The following is an 18,837-nucleotide window of genomic DNA, read 5'->3' on the forward strand; positions in this document are numbered from 1 at the left end:
AGAATTAAAAACCTTTCGAATGTAGTTTCGATCGTCGACCGACTCGATGAGGTGACATTCGCTCATTTAACAGCACAAATCCAAAGCTAAAAACGCGGATATTAGGCTTTATTCCAGTGCCTTCCTGTACACTGAAAAGCACTGGGAGACGCTGGATTCCAGTGCTGAAAAGCATTGGGAGGCGCTGGAAACGCTGCTTTTTTTTTATTAATTGTATCCAGCCCCGCGACGAATGCAGTGCTCTCTACTGTATATGCGTGTGCTTAATAATGAGTGGTCATCGCTCGCGGTATGCCGGCAAATCGATATATACTATAGAGGAGCAGGAGTATAACAGCGTCTTACTCTGTCATGCCAGAAGAGTATACGGGCATTCCACTCTCTCAGATAGAGGTGGAGTATAAGCACATTTCACTCTCTCCTTTCGTACAGAGTGAACGTGCATTTCACTCTATGCGATGCTTTGCGAGAGTAAGAGAACGCTCTGAAGAGTAACTCGGCTTACTTATTCTTGCGATACGCTTACCAGTTTTTAGAGGGAATGCACCAAACTTATACAACGTCTTTTCAATGTACTCAATATTCTATCGCAACAAGAATCATGTCATAATATATTAATTTATGTATGTTATAACTGAAGTCATTCATGCTCTGTTTTTGCATAAATAGAAGAAAATACCAGGCTAGAAATAAGGTGCAAATTCGTTTTCGGTTATGTCCATGTTGAGTAAAGCAAAATTATACTTTTGTCGTGGCTTGCGAGAAGCGGCAGGTCAAAGACACGTCGAACGTGGTAGTGCCTTCAGCAAAGTGATCATATGCAACAGTACACTGAAAATGAAGTTAAATGAAGACAAACTTATTATGCAGGAAGTTGCTCTTTCTTGCTTTATCTTGCTCTTTGTTAGCCACTAGTCGATTCAACTATAGCGGAAACGTGTGGTGTACACAATTGTGTACATAGCGCCTCAAAGGGTTAACTTCAGATTTAGCGGCGATGTACGCTCATAGATGTACACTTCGCGATCTGACGGCGACAGTGTTCTGACGAACTGATATTTTGGGTCTGAGAATGTATGCTAACAGTATGTATAAATAAATATTTACCCGGAACCATGACTGTGCACCGCCGATAGTAATAAACTTCCGCGGCGCTCTGTGAAGTTCGCTTCAGAGGTAAAATCTTTAGATACTTGTGGTATCAATCATATCTGAGCCGCTGAACTTGAATACTATTCGCCGTGACGTGACATAACATGACGTCATGATTTTAATGTTTGATCGTATTTTTTAACTGACTCTGTGCGTGACGGATGAAGGTTTCCGAAACTACTTTACCTTGAAATCAAGTAGACAAACTAGACCTGCTACAGCTTTTATGCTGGCGGAACATGTGCAAGAACACGAGTGCAGTGTCTGCTGTATGCGTTAAGCAGATGTAGTCGCTCGCCGCTCTGCTGGTCGCCTGGACTTAGCAGTTTTCCGCTGCCCGTGTACTTTGCTTTCCTTCTCGGAGTCGCTCTCGTCTTGTTCTTCAACTTGAGGAGTCGTCGTCTCTTCTGCGTCGTTTGTATGATCGTCTACTTCCTCGTCTTTCCTGCGTAATAGATTAAGAAATTGAAAGTCCAAACAATCAACCTATCTGTCCTATCAAACCGCATCTGTCGTTCAAACACATATGTGAGTAAAAAAAATGCTGCTGCTTTACAGGAACGTGTTGCGTACTTCAATCTGAAATTAAAAGGCAAACCGTTATCATCGAAAAGCAGCCACCGCTGTGAAACGAGCTGCGGTGTCCCCAGTTTGTTAAATCAAGTGATGATGTCATACATGCATAATGTAATTAGGGGCTTTAAGTCCCAAAACCGCGATATGATTATGCAGGACGACGTAGCGGAGGGCTCAGGAAATTTCGACCACCTGGGTTTTTTTAACGTCCACCTAAATCTAAGCACACGGGCCTCAAGCGTTTTCGCCTACATCGAAATGAGGCCGCCGCGGCCGGGATACGATCCCGCGGCCTTCGGGTCAGCAGTCGAGAACCATAACCGCTTGACCACCGCGGCGGTATACATGCATGGTCCCTTTTATTTGAAAGACGCGCTCCAAAATAGTATCAAGCTCGCGTTCATGCGCTTAATATACTATTGAAAGTAATCGAATACCGAAAGTGCCGATTCAACATGTAGGTGTTGATTCCACGTACGGGCGCAGTATTGAGGCTTGCAGACCCCTAAACCTGAGTACATCAAGAACAACAGAAACTTGAAATAGTTGCAGCATCGTAGAAAACGCTAGGCGTGCGTACGCGGACAAAAGGAATACAAAAGGGAAGGATGTTTGTGTTGTCTGTTTTCGTTCACTTTTGTGCAGGTCTCCACACCTAAAGATTACAGTTGGACCTCGTTATAAGGAACACTGATATAGCGAGTTGTTGGTTATAGTGAACTAAATACGAATTATTGGTTGGCCACATTTCGTTTCAGTGACATTTATTCCTATTATAATGAAAGGGAAAACGCAAGATCCGCCGCTATACCGGCTGTAACGAAGAAATATTTGGTTCGCGCGAGGCTCAAAACTCGGAAGCTAGCTTAAAAATTTAATCAATAGTTAGAGACGATTCACAACCACGTTATATTTTTAATCGCTTGAAAAAGTTGCAAGAACTTTGGATATCCAGCCGTCCCCCTTCCCCTCCCCCCTCGAAAAAAAAGAGAAGAAAAAAAAAAACGCGTTTGGCTGTTTGCCAAAACGGTATTCACCGGAGCTAGTGAGCTAGTTGGTTCATAGCAATAATATGGAAACTTGAACGAGTTGGTACATTTTCATCATGTATAAAGTGCTGCGCGCACGGGAAACGACGCACGAAAGAGAAGAAGCAAACGCCGGTTTGAGCAGCGGAACTTAAAACGAGGGACAAAAAGACAAACGAGCACGTCGCTGCACTAACGACTGAAATTTTATTTCTAGGCGCGCAGCTAAATAAATAACGAGACACCCACAGTTACCAACAGATATTTAGCAGTGATTGACGCCTGGTGTCGTTTCCACGAACTGGTTTTTTACTTACCAGCGAGACACGAAAGTTCTTTTTTTGTCAGAATCACTGACGCACGTGCTACCTTCCTTCTCGATCTCTATGGCTTCTTTTATCTCCCGCGTGAGTTTGTTTCCTCCTTTTGCAATAACGGAGACTTGCTCGATATATGCCCGGCATGCGCAGTCCCTGCAATGAGCTGCTAGGTGTCCACAAGGTGCTGTTGTCATCAGTGAGGCAGCATGTTCCCTTGCCGCTGATTAAGGCATCGACCAGTTTGCCCGATATTAGCCCGTCCGCACGATAAGGGAATGCGATACACGTCAGCTTGTTGGCGTGGTGTTTGCGCCACCGTATGAACCGAAGCTTGAAATGTCGCATGGAGACAGGTAAGGACTACCTCCTTCATGGTGGATTTGAATCGCACAATATAGTGTGTTTTAGTATCTAGGATATTTGCGCGAGCCAGATTGCCGATTCGTTACAACCGATTTTTGTCTCTACGGTTACAACGAATATCGGTTATAACGAATTAAGTTATGGTCCCAATGCTATTTCATTATTGCGAGATTCGACAGTACTGAAACAAAAAAATCGGCAGATCCCACGCGTTGAGGGAATCGGTTTCATGCGAAGCAGTCAGCGAGTACTTCTGTGCTGTATTTTATGGCTTTGAACCAAGCGTAACGAGGTGGATCGACGTGTTTTTGTAAGTGTAGTAGTTGCATGTGTGCACATTGTGGGCTTTCCAGGAACGTCGACAACACTGGCGTTTAAAGAGCAAATTCTGGTGCGACGTAACGTCAGCCCTCACGTTAGAGTACATGCATACGTCAGTAATATCGAAACTAAGTGCACTTTATGGTGCAATCACGTGAATATCATACGTAACTTTCGTTAATCTGTTCCTCCGGGGTCGAGCAGTGCTTCAATATAGCTTGCTGAATCATAAGAATAGAGATGTAATCTTTATTAGACTGCTATAAAAGTGGAGCCAATGCTAGAACCACATACGTTAATCTGATATGACGCCTGTATCGTAGGAGTACATATGTAGTGTTTATTGCTTTCTTGTAAAATTAGATTGCCAGCACCGCAACCACAATTGACGTTGTACCGACATTACGCCTGCATAGGTTGTTTTTCCAGACCAGTTTATAGACCTGGCGTGGCTCTGTGGTAGAATACCTGATTGCCACGCACAGTGCTTGGGTTCGATTCATGCTCGGATCCTAATTTTTATGATTTCCATTCGTCGGGTCAACGCTGCGAATGTCGCTTTGTCTCTCGCATTTAAATTACCAATGTCTGTTCTCGCCGTTCCTGAGTAGATATAAACTTTCAATCACCTGTGGCGCATACCCGTACACCGCGGCCCATGGTAAACGGGTATGTGCCGCACGTGTCTGGAGGAAAGGGTTGCACGATGTACGCGACGATATTTTCACGTTATTCATGTCATGACCCGACAGTCATATTCTTCAAATCCTCTTACCGTCCCATCCCAATTTTGGTCTACACCAAGTTAAGGAGGCGATCATGAGAGCATCCAGACGTAGGCGGCTAGCTAGCTAGCTAGCTAGCTAGCTAGCTAGCTAGCTAGCTAGCTAGCTAGCTAGCTAGATAGATAGATAGATAGATAGATAGATAGATAGATAGATAGATAGATAGATAGATAGATAGATAGATAGATAGATAGATAGATAGATAGATAGATAGATAGATAGATAGATAGATAGATAGATAGATAGATAGATAGATAGATAGATAGATAGATAGATAGATAGATAGATAGATAGATAGATAGATAGATAGATAGATAGATAGATAGATAGACAGACAGATAGACAGATAGATAGATAGAAAGAAACGCTCAAAGTGTCAAAGGTTCGCTAAGAAATGCTTCGCATTTAAAAGGGACAAGGATATACAGATATCTCACGTTTCCGGTTGTTCGTCGTCTCGACGGTCGGGATGGCGTGCCTTGATTTTTACCGCGTTCTTATTTGCGGTGGGAGACGTTGTGGGGGCATCCGTCGTGATGCTCGGAGTCGTCGGCATCGTGTGCACGCTGGGGACTTTGTACTTGGCCTTCAGCGCCTCCATTTGTGGGTTATCCGACCCTCTTGGCAGGAAGGCAGCCCCGATAAGGATACCTTGGTCGTCCCGGTAGCGTGCGTATGAAGAAAAAAAGGAAAGAAAGGCGGCAAGGAAATAAAATGATGGCTGGTCATGAGCACAGCACCAAAAAGGAATGCAGCTCCACAACTGTGAAAGCTGGGGAAGTGCGTAGCACTGGCACAGGGGCGTAGCCAGAAACTTTTTCGGGGGGGGGGGGGGGGGGGGGGTTCAACCATACTTTATTTATGTTCGTGCGTGCGTTTGTATACGTGTGCGTGTATATATAGGCAAGCAAAACTGAAAAATTTCGGGGGGGGGGTTGAACACCCCCCCCCCCCCCCCCCTTGGCTACGCCCCTGCACTGGCACCCAGCGATTCCCGTTCGTAGAGTTCTCACTGCTCCGTTTGCCAAAGCGTCGATGACGTGAATGTTTCAGGTAAGCATGTAGGATTTCCCCGGCACGAATAGAATCTTATTAGGCAGATTCGTGAACTCTGTGTGCGACATTTTAAGTTAATTATTGCGATTACTTCTTGGTTATTTCCGTTTATAATATTTTACACTTTGCTCGTTTATTTTAACCCTGTTATGAGCAGTGGCAGCCTTGTTTTAGGACTGTATTGACCACTTGGATTTTGAGCGTGGCCACCCCTCACGTAGCGGCCGTGCCTCTGTGGATGGATGACAAGCTGGGTCTCTGAAGTGCTACGTACTTAAAAAGACGCCAGAATGCTGACGGGGTAATTTTTTCTTTGTGTGTGGTTTCTATAGAAGGTCCACTATCCAACGAAAGTCGTATAAGATACAACGGAAAGCCTGTGACAAGTCACCTAAGTCTGGTACATTACTTCCACAGAAAGCCGCATGGCGGAGTAAGGCTCGCAAAAAAGAAAATATTGCCAGCAATATCGTTCGTAGTACGAATTCAAATTAAATTCTAGGGTTTTACGCGGCGAAATCACGATGTGATTATGAGACACATCGCAGCGGTGGATTAAGGATTCATTTTGCCCACCTGCTGTTCTTTAGCGTTCGCTTTAAATTTAAGTACGCGGACGTTTTTCCTTTTGCCCTCATCGAAATGCGGCCGCTGCGGCTGGGATTCGAACCCATGTCCTCGAGCTTAGCTCCGCTGCGCCTCAGCCGCTAAACTACCACGGCCGGTCGTTGAAGCACGAAGCTGCAGAAGGAAACCAAGGCGGGTATTTCAGAAAGTTTTGCAGGTGGAAGATTTTTAAGTTCTCTCAATCTGAGGAGCTTTCCTTTTAAACCTCATCTTTTTGGTCAACCCTATAGTATAACACCAATTTTAGTTAATAAACGCGTAACTGCGCACATGTACAATCGACAGGTATAACTGAGCACGTGCCCACGCTAGATCATCTCACTATCAGCTGTTTGTTGGCGTTTTTTGTGAAGATGTCTCAGCACAACGTTTAGTATGGTGGTTGAGATGCTCGGCCCTCACCAGCCAGTAGCATGCCGGCCAGAAGCCCAACAACGACCAAATCTGCTTTGTCGTCAGCACTGGCCGCCCGGTAGACCTTCTGCCAAGGTACGGAGCGCTGCACTTGCGGCTGGCCCGGAAGCAGTTGCTCCGTGCTATGGAATCCTTCTTCGTGTGGCGACGGTGACCTGGGGTCATTCGGTTGCATCGCGGCGGTGGTCGCGCCGAGTCTCAAAACGGCACACAAGCAGTGGGGCGCGACGGGTCTTCTCTTTTCTCACGGCGAGTCTCGCCTGTCAGCCGGTGCGCGTCTCGCGGTTTCCTTTCAGCCTTGGCGTGGTCGGGCAAATGGACCCCTGCGTAACCTCCTGAAATATTGGGGAGATTAAGCGAGATTAGGATGTAATTTTGAGAGCATTATCATTCGTTAAAGCCTCCAGCGTTCAGCGCGAAAATTCTCGACCAAGAATGATAGAGACACGGGCGGGATCGTCCTTCGTCGAGAATTATTCCTCTGAACGCTCATGGATTATTAGTGGCACGAACACCGAGTGATAGTTTTGTTTCTCTTCGAAGCACTCCTGGTCGAGCACTCACTTCCGGTTCTCAATATCCAGAAAACGTGTCTTAAAAAATAAAACTGATACAAAATTGATATTTATGGTTCAAGTTAGGAGTATGATATCGTAGCATAACTTAATATAAAAGCAAATGATTTGTCTGCCTAATTAAATGAGAATAATTGATTGAGTTCACTGAGAGAGCAGACAGTTTTCTTGCGAGCTGCTGGGATCGTTGCGACACCTGACGGATCGAATCTCAACCACGGACTTCCTTCTACGTGGCCTTTGAGATCAGCTTCGGCAGCGCAAAAAATACACAGATAAAAAAATACTCAAGGGCACACCGACGTGTAACTGCCATTGCCAGGCACCTAAGTCAAGTGTTAGGGCCGCCTTCAATTTTCCGAGTAACAACTAGCTCGTTAGCCGAACAGCCAGGAGCCCTGACATCAGCGCTGCGCGAGTGATTTGCCCTTACGAGAACATCACCAATCTCATTCAATGCGATTAATTCCTTTCAAAGAAGCACGCTTTTCAAAGTTAACTGGAATAGAAAGCGCTCGAACTATAGTACGAGAAAAAACGTTATGGTCGAAATTGACATGGAAGCCCCGAAGGCATACACTACCAAAGGGGAATATCTCCTGTTACTTCTTTTGCTGAGCTCTAACTTGCCACATATATGACTCTTTTTCAAGATATATGTTAACTCTCTTATGGGGATCATTCTACTCTCGTTTGGAGGGTCTTGGGAGGCGCGACTCTCCGAAAGAGAGTTAACGTTTACTTTTAGACAAAGTTATATATGTTGCATGTCAGGGCTCACCAAAAGGAATAAAGTACAGGTAATCTAGCCTTCTTTTAGAGTGTTGAAAAGGTGAACGGAAGGATAAGCTAAAAGGGGAAGAAGGTGTCCTTGTCGTCAGCATGTTTCCAGGGATTCTAACAAGACACAAGAGAAAACTTTGCGACGCTAGAGGTGCAGGAACAATATGAAAATGACCCCTTTTAGTACAGCGCTCCATGGGTATACGATACCAGGAAACGACAGCTAATTCGTTGACGTCCTCCGTAGCTCACAGTTTAGGTGCCGAGCGTTAATTATCTGATCTCTCGACGCTACGGTGGCGGCGTAATGAGCTGAGCATTGCATTCGTTCTACGCCTGCTTTACGTAGTCAGTTCGCGGAAAACGCTACGCGCTGCTTCGCAGTATAATCAGGCTCAAGGGTATAGAATCTACAAATGGGCTTCGAGTTAATCAAGTGGTCGTGCTAGAATACTCGTCGCCATTTAGCGGGCCTACACAGTCCTAAATGAAGCATGGCATCGAGTACAGGTCTGAAAAACCGACGCATGTGTTATTGGGCAAAACGAACACAGTGACATTTCGTGTGGAGCTTACGTATCTGCCGCCTTTAGAAAAGCAAGTAACGAATGAACCGACCACCGTGACTAAACTCTGTCGACTGCCCGAGGCCGCTGGAAGTCACACCAGAAGCCTTTATCGTTCCAAGAAAATGTAATTGCGCTACTTCAGCTCGTAGCACGACCTGATGTCTCGCCGTAAATCGGGGAACCAGCGGACAACGCAGTCCTTCGTAACTTACACTGTACTCATTTCTAGAACAAAGCATTAACCTACTCCGCTGCCGAGCGCATCTGCGTCAACTGCGTACTTGTTTTCAGTCATAGGCTCGCGCGTTAATGTATACGCCGAACTGACACTGTCGACTTCGGGTAAGAAACGTGTGTTCTGACGAAAGAGGGAACGAAATGCCAGCCTGAAAAGTTTAACGGAACGCGCGTTTCGCGAAAATTCGTTTCAAGCTTCGGAAATCTATACACATCCTTTCGATTACTGGAACACTGTATTGATATCAAATACTACTTTAGGAAGCTACTCTAAAGTTATTAAGGTTTACGGGGATGTTCGCGGAAGCTTTTCACGGTAACCGTGTATAACTGAAAGCAGCTCTTATCGAGTAAATGCATGCTGCGTACTTCGACGAAGCCGTGCTTAGAGATTTAGAACGCATAAGTTGTAGCACAGCTACAAGATTCACCAAGAATCTAACGTGTACCTGTTTGCGCTTTGAGACAAGCTCAAGGAGAAATAAATGCTATATGTATAATCATAACATTCACGACGACGAAAACCTCGCTCTGTACAGTTTTCATGGAACTCGAAAAGAGCCTCTGGAAACGTGTGACCGAGTAGTCTTCGGTGGTGTGCACACAGCTGTGCGAGATTCACGCGTGCGATGCGTCGGGATGCGCGGTAAGGCGTACGCCAGAAAGGAAGCTTACTGGTTTATCTCGACGAAAGCACTTCTTCGAAGATGCTGCCGCTGGTGTCGCGGGCGCTCACTGCGCTCTGCAGTCCCCCATCAGTTTTCGTTTTTCTCGTCGCCTCTTAAGCGTGGCTTTGCACAACAGCATATACAGGTGCGCCTGCTCGAACGGATTTCGCCAGCCCGAGTTTCGTATTCGCGAGTGTTGTTATTTATTCTATATAAGGCCCTCCCATTAAAGTATGGAGATCGACGCAGTGAAAATAGACGGAGCTATACACTCTCCGCCCGATGTATACGTTTGCTCTTTGCCTGTTCAAAGGAGATACGCGTGTTTACGGAAACTCTTTACTCCACCGACTTTCGGTATTCTCACGGTATATGAAACGGTACGGCCAGAATTTCTATACGCTTACCTTGGGGATATTTGGCGCTTGTGCGTCGTCACATTTTAGCGACAGCGGCGCGTGTCTACGCAGCGCGTTTTTATTTGTTAGCTTTTGATGTCTTTTTTTCTTCATCTTTCTTTTCTTGAGTGTGGTGCGCAGCCTTTCTCTGGGCATCTGGCGTGTATCACATCGTTGCTTGATATAACTACATGCAGTGGACGTTTTAATATATATTCAGCGAGTCATGTATCCGCGCATGTTTCGTTCTTTGCGATATACAGGCACGTGCTATGGCGACTGAATTAAGTTCCTGTAATCGGGTACAACTTAAGAAATCCGGAGAGGCACCGCCCACACGACCAAAGCTCGGCAACCGATCGCCTCCGCGGCTAAAGAAATAGTCCCGCTCATGCAACCAGCAATGTTCTCGGAAGGCGGAGACACCGGTCGTCCGGCTGATGACGTCAGTCTGAAGTGTGCACCCGTTGGTGCAGGCATGTGTGCATCTGCCTTTGAAGAGGAAATGCCACGGACTTCTAAAGAGTTGTATCCGACTGTAGTCACTCTCACTCTTTGTAGGTGTGCATGACTGGCGTAGCCGGGGGGGAGGGGGGGGGAAGCTGCTCACTTTGTTTATGCTTTTGCTGCTTCTGATGATGATTACACATGTCTGAGCGCTTTGTAATGGGTGGGCCTTTAAAACACCCACTCGTTGCGCAATTCACATGTTTTGACGCCTGGCCCGATTCTACGCTTCTGCCACGCAATATTACATGCGTTTAGAAGACTCCTCCCACTACATGACATCTATATAGTATTTTTTTTTTCGAGACAGTTTCAAGCAAGGGCTTGGCTCTGATATGGAACACCTGTTTGCAATGCAGCAGCTCGTGGTTCGATTCTCACTCGAACCGAATATTTCTTTAATTATTTATTTTATTTGCATCTATCTCGAATTTTTGCTCACGGACAACAACAATTTTTCGCTTACAACCAACGACACCGACGCCGACGCCGACACCGGGATTTTGGCGAAACGAGCTCTTTAACGCTAGCGTGTTAATAACCACAGCCAAAGTGACCAGTCGGGCGTGTTGGTACATCTTTTCAAGTTACTGCAGTGCTGAGAACAGACAGGAACGCAACAAGACTGTAGGGACGAGCACTGCACTTCCAACAACATTTATTTGGAATTTGCACATATGTGTATGCTGTCTGGTACAATCCGTCATCCTTTCCGCATGCGTAAGAGCGCCAGCTTTTTATCGGAAAGCGTTACGGAGGCAACGCGTACGCAACGCTCCCCGAGAATGGAAATGGCCATTTCTGTCTCCGTGATATCCGTCTCATCGCCGCGGTATCTGTCTAAAGTTTAGCTATATGATTACTGCGCAGAAGTACGTCTGCCGAACTTTGTTTCTCAAGCTTCTGGAATTAATGCACAAAGCGAGTTTCATTCAGACACCTTAATCTTGCTATTTTGAGCCTGGAATCCTTACACAGAAATCACCTTTTTAGAGTGGATGGCATAGATTATAAAATACTAAAAGTGTCTTTGCAGCGCTTCACAGAACGGCGCAAAACAAAGCACGATCTATAGCGAAGGTCTTTGGCCGGTCGCGTGCTGCAGCGCCAGGATTGCTAGCTATGCAGTGAAGAGGGCGTTGCTACCGCTCACCGTGCGTTTGAGCGCGCCACTCGCCTTGTCGGTCCCAGTCAAAATGCACGCGTACGTATTCTCACGAAAAGGTCATATGCTCGACCTCTTCGTAAAAGGACATCATGTGAAGCAATCGTTACGGTGCATATAGGAATAACAAAGGTAAATGGCTAAAAGGAATGGGCATTTTCGAAAGAGCACTTAGTGAAATTCAGCCCCAACAGGACTTATTCACGGAAAGATTTCGTGGAACAAAAATAAAAGAAAAAAGTGAGCTCCCAGGGTACCTTTTGCATCCGCCTTAAGACGACTCGAAGGCGAAAGCCGTCTTCTTCTTTTTCTTTTTCTTCTAAATCGATGAATATATCCTTCCCCGCTCCCCTCCGAGAGCTTTCTGTACCTGGCGTGGTTTTGCACTGCCTCCGTGATCGGCCCACCTTTGAGCAAGCGATCTTGTCACGTGACGCCATAGTTACGTCATGATGACGTCGTATAGTGGCGTCATCACATGATGATTTCTTCGTCACTAACGTTGAAGCCAACACCGGCGCGTGACGCCGACGCTCGATTTTCGCGTTTGATGCGACATCTAAATGGCTTTCGCTTTGAAAAGAAAGCTTTCGCTTTACGCCAGTCGTGATGTGAGACGAAGACGCCTGGTCAACGACCGTTACGAGCGCTTACGAACAAAACTCCTCGTGAATTCGGCCCTCCCACGATTTCGTACAGCCACGTAGAGAAACAACATGCTGTCAGTTGCGTACAACGTGTAAGGTTAGATGTCGCTATCACACATGCTGTCGAAGGGATCGGGCTGCCAGCGGGCGCCACGAAAGGCTCATCAAGCGACGCCGTAAGTCAGGAGAGATACTCCCGCGATGTTACCAGGGGAGGGTTCGGCCTCTGCCACATGGTCTGAGCGAATGATAAGGCAGCAGCAGGACGTATGAGCTGCGCCGATAGGCAGTACTCACCATCGGGAGTAAAAAAAAGAACAAAAAAGAAAAAAAAAAACCCCAGAGAAGTTTATATATAGAAGCGACAAAAAAGAAAACAAAAAAGACTCAGAGCACTAGCACTTTACGAAAAAAAGGGATCCCACACGCTTCCTATTCCGAGCTTCGGTTTCACATCGCTCTTCTGATGCGACACCGTCCGTGATTCCAGCTCTCTCGTTTCTTTCGGCTCGCAGCGTGCCTTTCTCTCTTCTCTATCGCCTCCGTGATTCGTTTCTGTGCCCTCGTCCTCCCCTCCTCTAGCTCTTATCTTTCTTCTTTTTTTTCTCTCTTTCTCGAGTGCGGTTCTTTACGCCTGCTTAGTGCTGCATATATAAGTGAGCAGTCCCGATCGGAACGTCGATCTTCCATCTTGCGCCATTCCCACAGCCTCGCGTGCCGAGCCGGGAGCGGCTCGGATCAAGCAAAGCGCTAAAGTGTACACGACCATCCCCGCTTGCGCTCTTGCTCTTTTTTTCTTCATCTTGCTCCGTCTCCTGAAAAACACGCGGGTGAGTGAATAAAAAAAAGAGAAAAGAAGGAAAGAAAAGGGGAGTGAATAACATTCAGTAAAGGATAACTAAGGACAGGCGCTCACTGTCCGCTCTCCTCGTGTCCTTTAATATATTTTTTTTTCTTAACGAGTTTGAAGAGGTCTGCTCTCTGGGAAGCGGGTCAAGCGGCCTTCGCTCAAGAGAACGACGTAGAGGAGAGAGAAGCAGGGGCACAAAAATGCGAGACAAGCGGGGACACGTCCATCTTACGGCGTTTACCCGCGCCAGCGGCAAGCAGTATACCCACGCGGTACGTGTCGGTGCGCTTCCCCACCCCGCCATTCGCGCAGCCTTGGAGCCGCGCCCTTAAATTACGCTCTTAGCGCCCCGACTAAATTGAAGCCCGGTCCGTCCTAATGAGCATCGCGCGACAGTGGACTCTCCGCTTCGTCTTCTTCCCCTTCTCTCCCGTGTCCCGATATCACCGGGACCAGAGCGAATGCGGTGTTCATTCATTTCCTTCGTTCGTTCCTGAGTACTCTCTTTCTCTTCTTCCTCCCTGCTACATTTTTTTTTACACCCTCTGGTTTTGCAACTTTCTAGCGTGGACTTCTTGTTCGGACTTGCCATTTGACTCTGACCCCGCTCCCTCCTGCCTCAGCGACTTGTGCGTCGCTTGTTCTTTTGTTTTTTTTTTCTCTAGTTTCGTTACTCTTTTACGCAGTCGCTCATTTAGTCCTTAAGCAAAGGAGGAAGGCCTGATTGGGCACCATTCGGATTCGGTCTCGTAACCCTTGTCGTCCAATCCGCTGTATATCTTTTTTTTCCGACTAGCTCTTTCCTCAAACAGCGTTAAAAAAATATCCGTGCAGCCTTGCGCAACTCTCCACCAGTACCTTCCTCAACCAAATGTTAGTAAGACGACGTCGTCTACTCGCGGCATTTGTTTTAGAAGCTGAGAAATTACCGCTGCCGTGTCCGCCGATGCGCCTGGTGTTTTCCTTTTTTTTTTTTTTTTCATGTCTGCGGACCTCGTGGTTTCGCTAATACCCGTAATCGGGACACTGCGCTAATGCTGCGAAATTCGTTCTCCGGGTAGAAAATGTGAATAGAAGATGTAGTTGGGTACAACTTAAGAAGGCAGGGGAGGCCACGCCCGGATGACCGATGAGCGAGCGCCGATTGCCTCTGCGAATAAAGAAATAGTGCCGCCCATGAACTGGATGGCGGTGTCACCGGCCGTCCGGCTCGTGACGTCAGCCTATAGAGTGCGCTTCCATTGGTGCCGGCTTCACCTTTTGAGCAGGAAATGCCGCTGACTTCTAAAGTTGTATCCTATAGCGAGTCATTTTTTTCACCCGCACTGACATGTTCAAATATAGCTTTTTTCCTGCAACTATAGAAGCCTGGAATTTGTTGCCCGGAAGTGTGCGTTGCTTACCAATCAAAGAATTTTTGGAAGCATGTTCATGAATGTTGATTTGCTGTTATTGTTTTGTTTTCTTTTCCCACTCCTGCAATAGCCTCATTGAGGCTGCAGTATGTAAAAATAAATAAATAAATAAATAAATACCAAAAAGGACAGGCTTTTTTTTTTTTTTGCTGCTCTCTATGTTGGTTCTACGGTGTCATTACCGTTCATGCATCGGGGATGAACAAGAGAGAAAGTCGTTGAACAATTGCAAATTGAGAACATAAGGTTAGTGAGCGTCAAATGTAAAATTGTCGCCCTTCAATGCTGGAATAAATGAAGCTGCAAATGTCATTCCAGATAAATTCCTGACAAAAAAAAAAGAAATAACGTTGTTTCTGAGCCTTTCTTCACTGTTACTGTGTATTTTATTTTGCCCTTGTGCTGCATCTGTGCATGCTCCACTGTGACCATGGGGTTATCAATGCGTGGGGTCTTTGATTAGGCCATCGCCAGCTGCGTTTAATTTACTGGCCATGGGTTTTTATGACGTGCACACGTAACGGCAACATGGTAGTGTACAGTTAAGAGCACGCTGTCATCTTGCGTGGCCCGGTTGATCTAACTAGACCAGGCAAGTGGAATAGATAACCGAAGCCAGCTACGTAGCCAGATGTACAAGTGCAGCGCTACTGCATATGGAAAAAAGAATTGAGAAGAGCTTAAGTGTCATGCAATTTCACACGCTAACAAGCTGAAATTTTTATATAAGAGCGAAAATATTTAACGAGATTGTGAGTACCGCGTCGCCTACGTCCGTAGCCTGACGTTACAATCACGCAAACAAAGCGCAACGTACTGTGGAAAGTCTCGTCCGTTCGGTGTCAGCCGCCAGCAAAATAAATCATCACGTGATGATGATGCACGTGATCAGGGACCCAACAATCTATTCCATGAATGGAGGGATGGGAAAACTTCATTAAGATCCTTCAGAACGCGCTCTAGCGCTTAGCGGGCCGCTCCCACGTCGAAACAGAAAGACCAAGTCTCTCTGCTACGTTGCGGGCCGGTTTGATTGCTCATAGTTGTTCGTCGAGTCCGGGGATGGTAATAACAGCCTCCCATTTGGACGGCGTGATGGCTTCGCCGTCGCGTAACGCCGGGCACCACCAAGAGCATATGTTCTAAGTAGACTATATCCCCGCATAATGAACATGCAATGGTTAGCTGTATCTCCGGTTAAATCTTGTGTAGTAGCGCTGGGTGAGGATACTCCCCCCCTGAAGCAGTCGGAGTGCCCGAGCCTGTGGTCACAGTCGTCTGGTTCCCAGCTCACATGCGACGTATCGAGGGCGCCCCGCTCAGTCTAGTCCATGTCATGAGAGAGAGAGATGAAAAAAGGAAGGCCGGGAGGTTAACCAGATATTAGCATCTGGTTTACTACCCAGCACTGGTTAGGGGAAATAGGGGCAAGAAAGAGGGTGTAGAGAGAGAGAGAGAGAGAGAGAGGGAAAAAAGAGGAGAAAAAAAAACGCACGTACACACACAAGATAAAAGACAACGCACACAGGGACGGCGTTCTGGTTACAATCGTTCAAAAAGGCCGGTCGATCGTGCATGAGAAATAAAAGTTACATCTATATACCTCATTGTGCAATTTCCTTTACTTTTCACCCGGCATTAAATTCTGCCTACTCTTATACTCTTCTGCCAGTATACAATGTAACATGACTGTAATTAAGGCGGATTATTAACTAATTATCTTAATAACCTCTTGGCCGTGGTTGTTAACCGTTTTTAGCGAGTGAGGAGAACAATCCCATGACCAGAATTTGGGGACGTATGCACGTACCGCCATCTGTCGTCGGTGACTTCGGTGGCCTGCCGTAACTGAATGGGAAAGAGGCGAAAAAAATCATATCTAACGAAAAAAGTTAGTTATCAAAAACGACTCCCGGTTCTACACAGTAGAGACTTATTTGAACATTCTGTTAAAATTACAGTGTCGCACTACAAACCGCTTGGCTTCCCAGAGGGTTTAAAATTTTACAATGGGGCCTGTTATGTTTGCCGCTCATAAGTCGATCCTGCAGACGGGACGGCGCGGCACGGTACGTCGTACAAAGCTTCTTTCTCGGCTCTCCCCCTGCCTGGTCTTTTCGCTGGGCAATTATCAAGAGAAAGCAAACGGCTTCCTTTGAGCAAGCTTGTCTACCCCGATGGCCAGCATGGGTTGCGGTCAGGCGACCGTTCTCAGAGGTCGGCGGCCTGAATGTGTGGGAAAATGAGGAGGACATCCCCCGCTCTAAACAGTCGCTCGAGGCGACAGTATGCGTGACCCCAACACGGACCAAGATGTGCTTTTGCAACAATGCAAGGTCGAATGCGTGGGAGGCAGGGTCACGCAGACGCCTTTTCTTTCCCGGAACGGTTTAACGACTGGCTCCGCGAGTTCAACTCGATGTGTATGGGAAAATGGCGTGAATGCACCAGGGCTAAAATACAGATGTATTTCGACCGTGAGAATCCCTGAGAGCGTGGGAAGGAGAGGGAGAGCCATGATGGGAAAGAGTGCCAAAACGCCTGTCTGCGCTGTAAAGACACTGCTGTCGAGATTAAGGACAGCCCGGTAGGGAGTGGCTTAATCTGAGAATGAACGGATTGGATAACAGAATGTCGAGGCGGACCACCAGTGGCCACCTCCCCTTTTTCTTTGTTACCGCAAGGTACTTAAGACTGGACGGAATTCGTTTCCCTTCAGTCTAGGCTGTAATCACTAAACTGATCGATCAGTAAGACTCCGTACGATGCAACTTTCGTCTGGGCCGTAACCACTTGGTGGTCGAACAGTGAGACTCGGTTCTTCGTATGTAGTAACAGTGTTCTAGGCTCTAACTTAAGAAAAGTTAAGTAGAAGAGTAAGATGCTGTTGATGTCTATGTTATCATCAGTGTGCTTCGGCAAGATGTACATATGACTGTAAATATTTCGCTGCAATATACCTTCAAGTTTTCATTACCTCCAACCTGCCTCCTGCTTCATCGACGTCGATCATCTCCTTGACGGGACTTCAATCCACATCAAGGAGAAAACGAACAAAGGAAAAACATAACTGGGCCCCATGTGTTTCTAATGGGCGGTGTTCAATTGTCCTGGGAAGCCACACGTTTTATAGTGCAATACTGCAATTTTACCAATACGTTCCAGTAGGTCTCTATTCTATAGAACCCTGAGTCGTTTTTCATAGCTTGCTTTTTTCAAGAGATATGATTTTTTTCGCCCATTTCCCATTCAGTTATGGCAGGACGCCGTTGCTACCGCCGAGAGATGGCGCCACGCACAAATGTCCCCAAATCCTGGGAATGCGAGAAGACATTCTTCCCCACCGCAACACCTCCGCGCGTTCGCCAAGAGCGTTGCGGAGTTCTTGCTTCCAGTCCCCGACGGGCCACTGGTCGGCTGCGTTGCACCCAGCTGCGCGCTCGCTGCGCTGCGAGGTTGACGCTGCACGGTGGCTGTGCGGCCCGTTAAGCTCCGGAGGGGTTGCGCGTTAACGAACTGAAGCAGCAGCAAGAGCAAGCATGGGGCGGTAGCAGTAAGGGGTATGGCGCGGCGTACGCGCGCTTGACGGATCGAAACTTTCCGACGAGCCGGAGAGACGCCAAGCGCGCGCGCTGACACCGAAGCGAGCGTAAAGAGATTGCTCGCCCCCATTTCTTTCCTTTTACTTTTCTCCTCACTAAATCACTGGAAGTTAACGAGCGCCGGACCGCGGACCGAGAAAAACGCCGCACCTCGCTTGCTTGCTCTAGCGCTTGCTAAAAGCCTCGGGTGCCAAGTTCGAACCCAAGGCCGCGATAGCGAGCGCGACACTCGCGATCTTTAGGGAATTTCGAGCAATTTATGTCGAAATAAAAGTTTGTCGGTGTATTGGTGATCTTACTGCTCTCCAATTGAAAAAGAACTTCTGTAGATGGTGCCAGCCGGTCGCTAATTTCTCTGACGTCACACGCTTTCGGCGTTGAATCTTATCGATACAGATCCATTGTTGTGTTGCTGATTTTAGTTAATACCTTGAACGTCCTGTTAAATATTATCTGAAATCTGTATATCAGTAACTTCAGATAATATTTTATCTAGAAGCAGCAAACTTTTACTCAGTATAACCACTAACATATACGCACAACCGGGTTGGCTTTCGCTGCAGCTGCATGCTCTGTAAAAAATGTCTGCCCTGTGATGTGCTTCCCTGGAATAGCCGTTTATTTTTTTTTCTTTTTACAGCGAAAGCTGTTATGAGATTGCAACAGCCAATTTTCGCGCCGTAGTTGTCCACCGCCGCCGCCGGTGTCCGTAACCGCTATCGCGCGACCTAAGAAGGCGTTATGCCAGGCCAGGAATCATGTTAACATATGTAATGTAG

General features: G+C 46.9%; 1 protein-coding gene and 1 pseudogene across 2 annotated transcripts in view; one reads left to right on the forward strand and one right to left on the reverse strand.

Annotated features, from left to right (window-relative positions):
• Positions 1 to 6,817, reverse strand: part of LOC119385848 (beta-glucuronidase-like) — a 135,226-nt pseudogene extending 128,409 nt beyond the window's left edge.
• LOC119387141 (TLR4 interactor with leucine rich repeats) overlaps positions 1 to 18,837 on the forward strand; it is a 183,700-nt gene that overhangs the window by 107,590 nt on the left and 57,273 nt on the right. The gene's annotated exons all lie outside the window — the stretch shown is intronic.

This window comes from Rhipicephalus sanguineus, chromosome 3, assembly GCF_013339695.2.
Source record: "Rhipicephalus sanguineus isolate Rsan-2018 chromosome 3, BIME_Rsan_1.4, whole genome shotgun sequence".
Classification (NCBI taxonomy): Eukaryota; Metazoa; Arthropoda; class Arachnida; order Ixodida; family Ixodidae; genus Rhipicephalus; species Rhipicephalus sanguineus.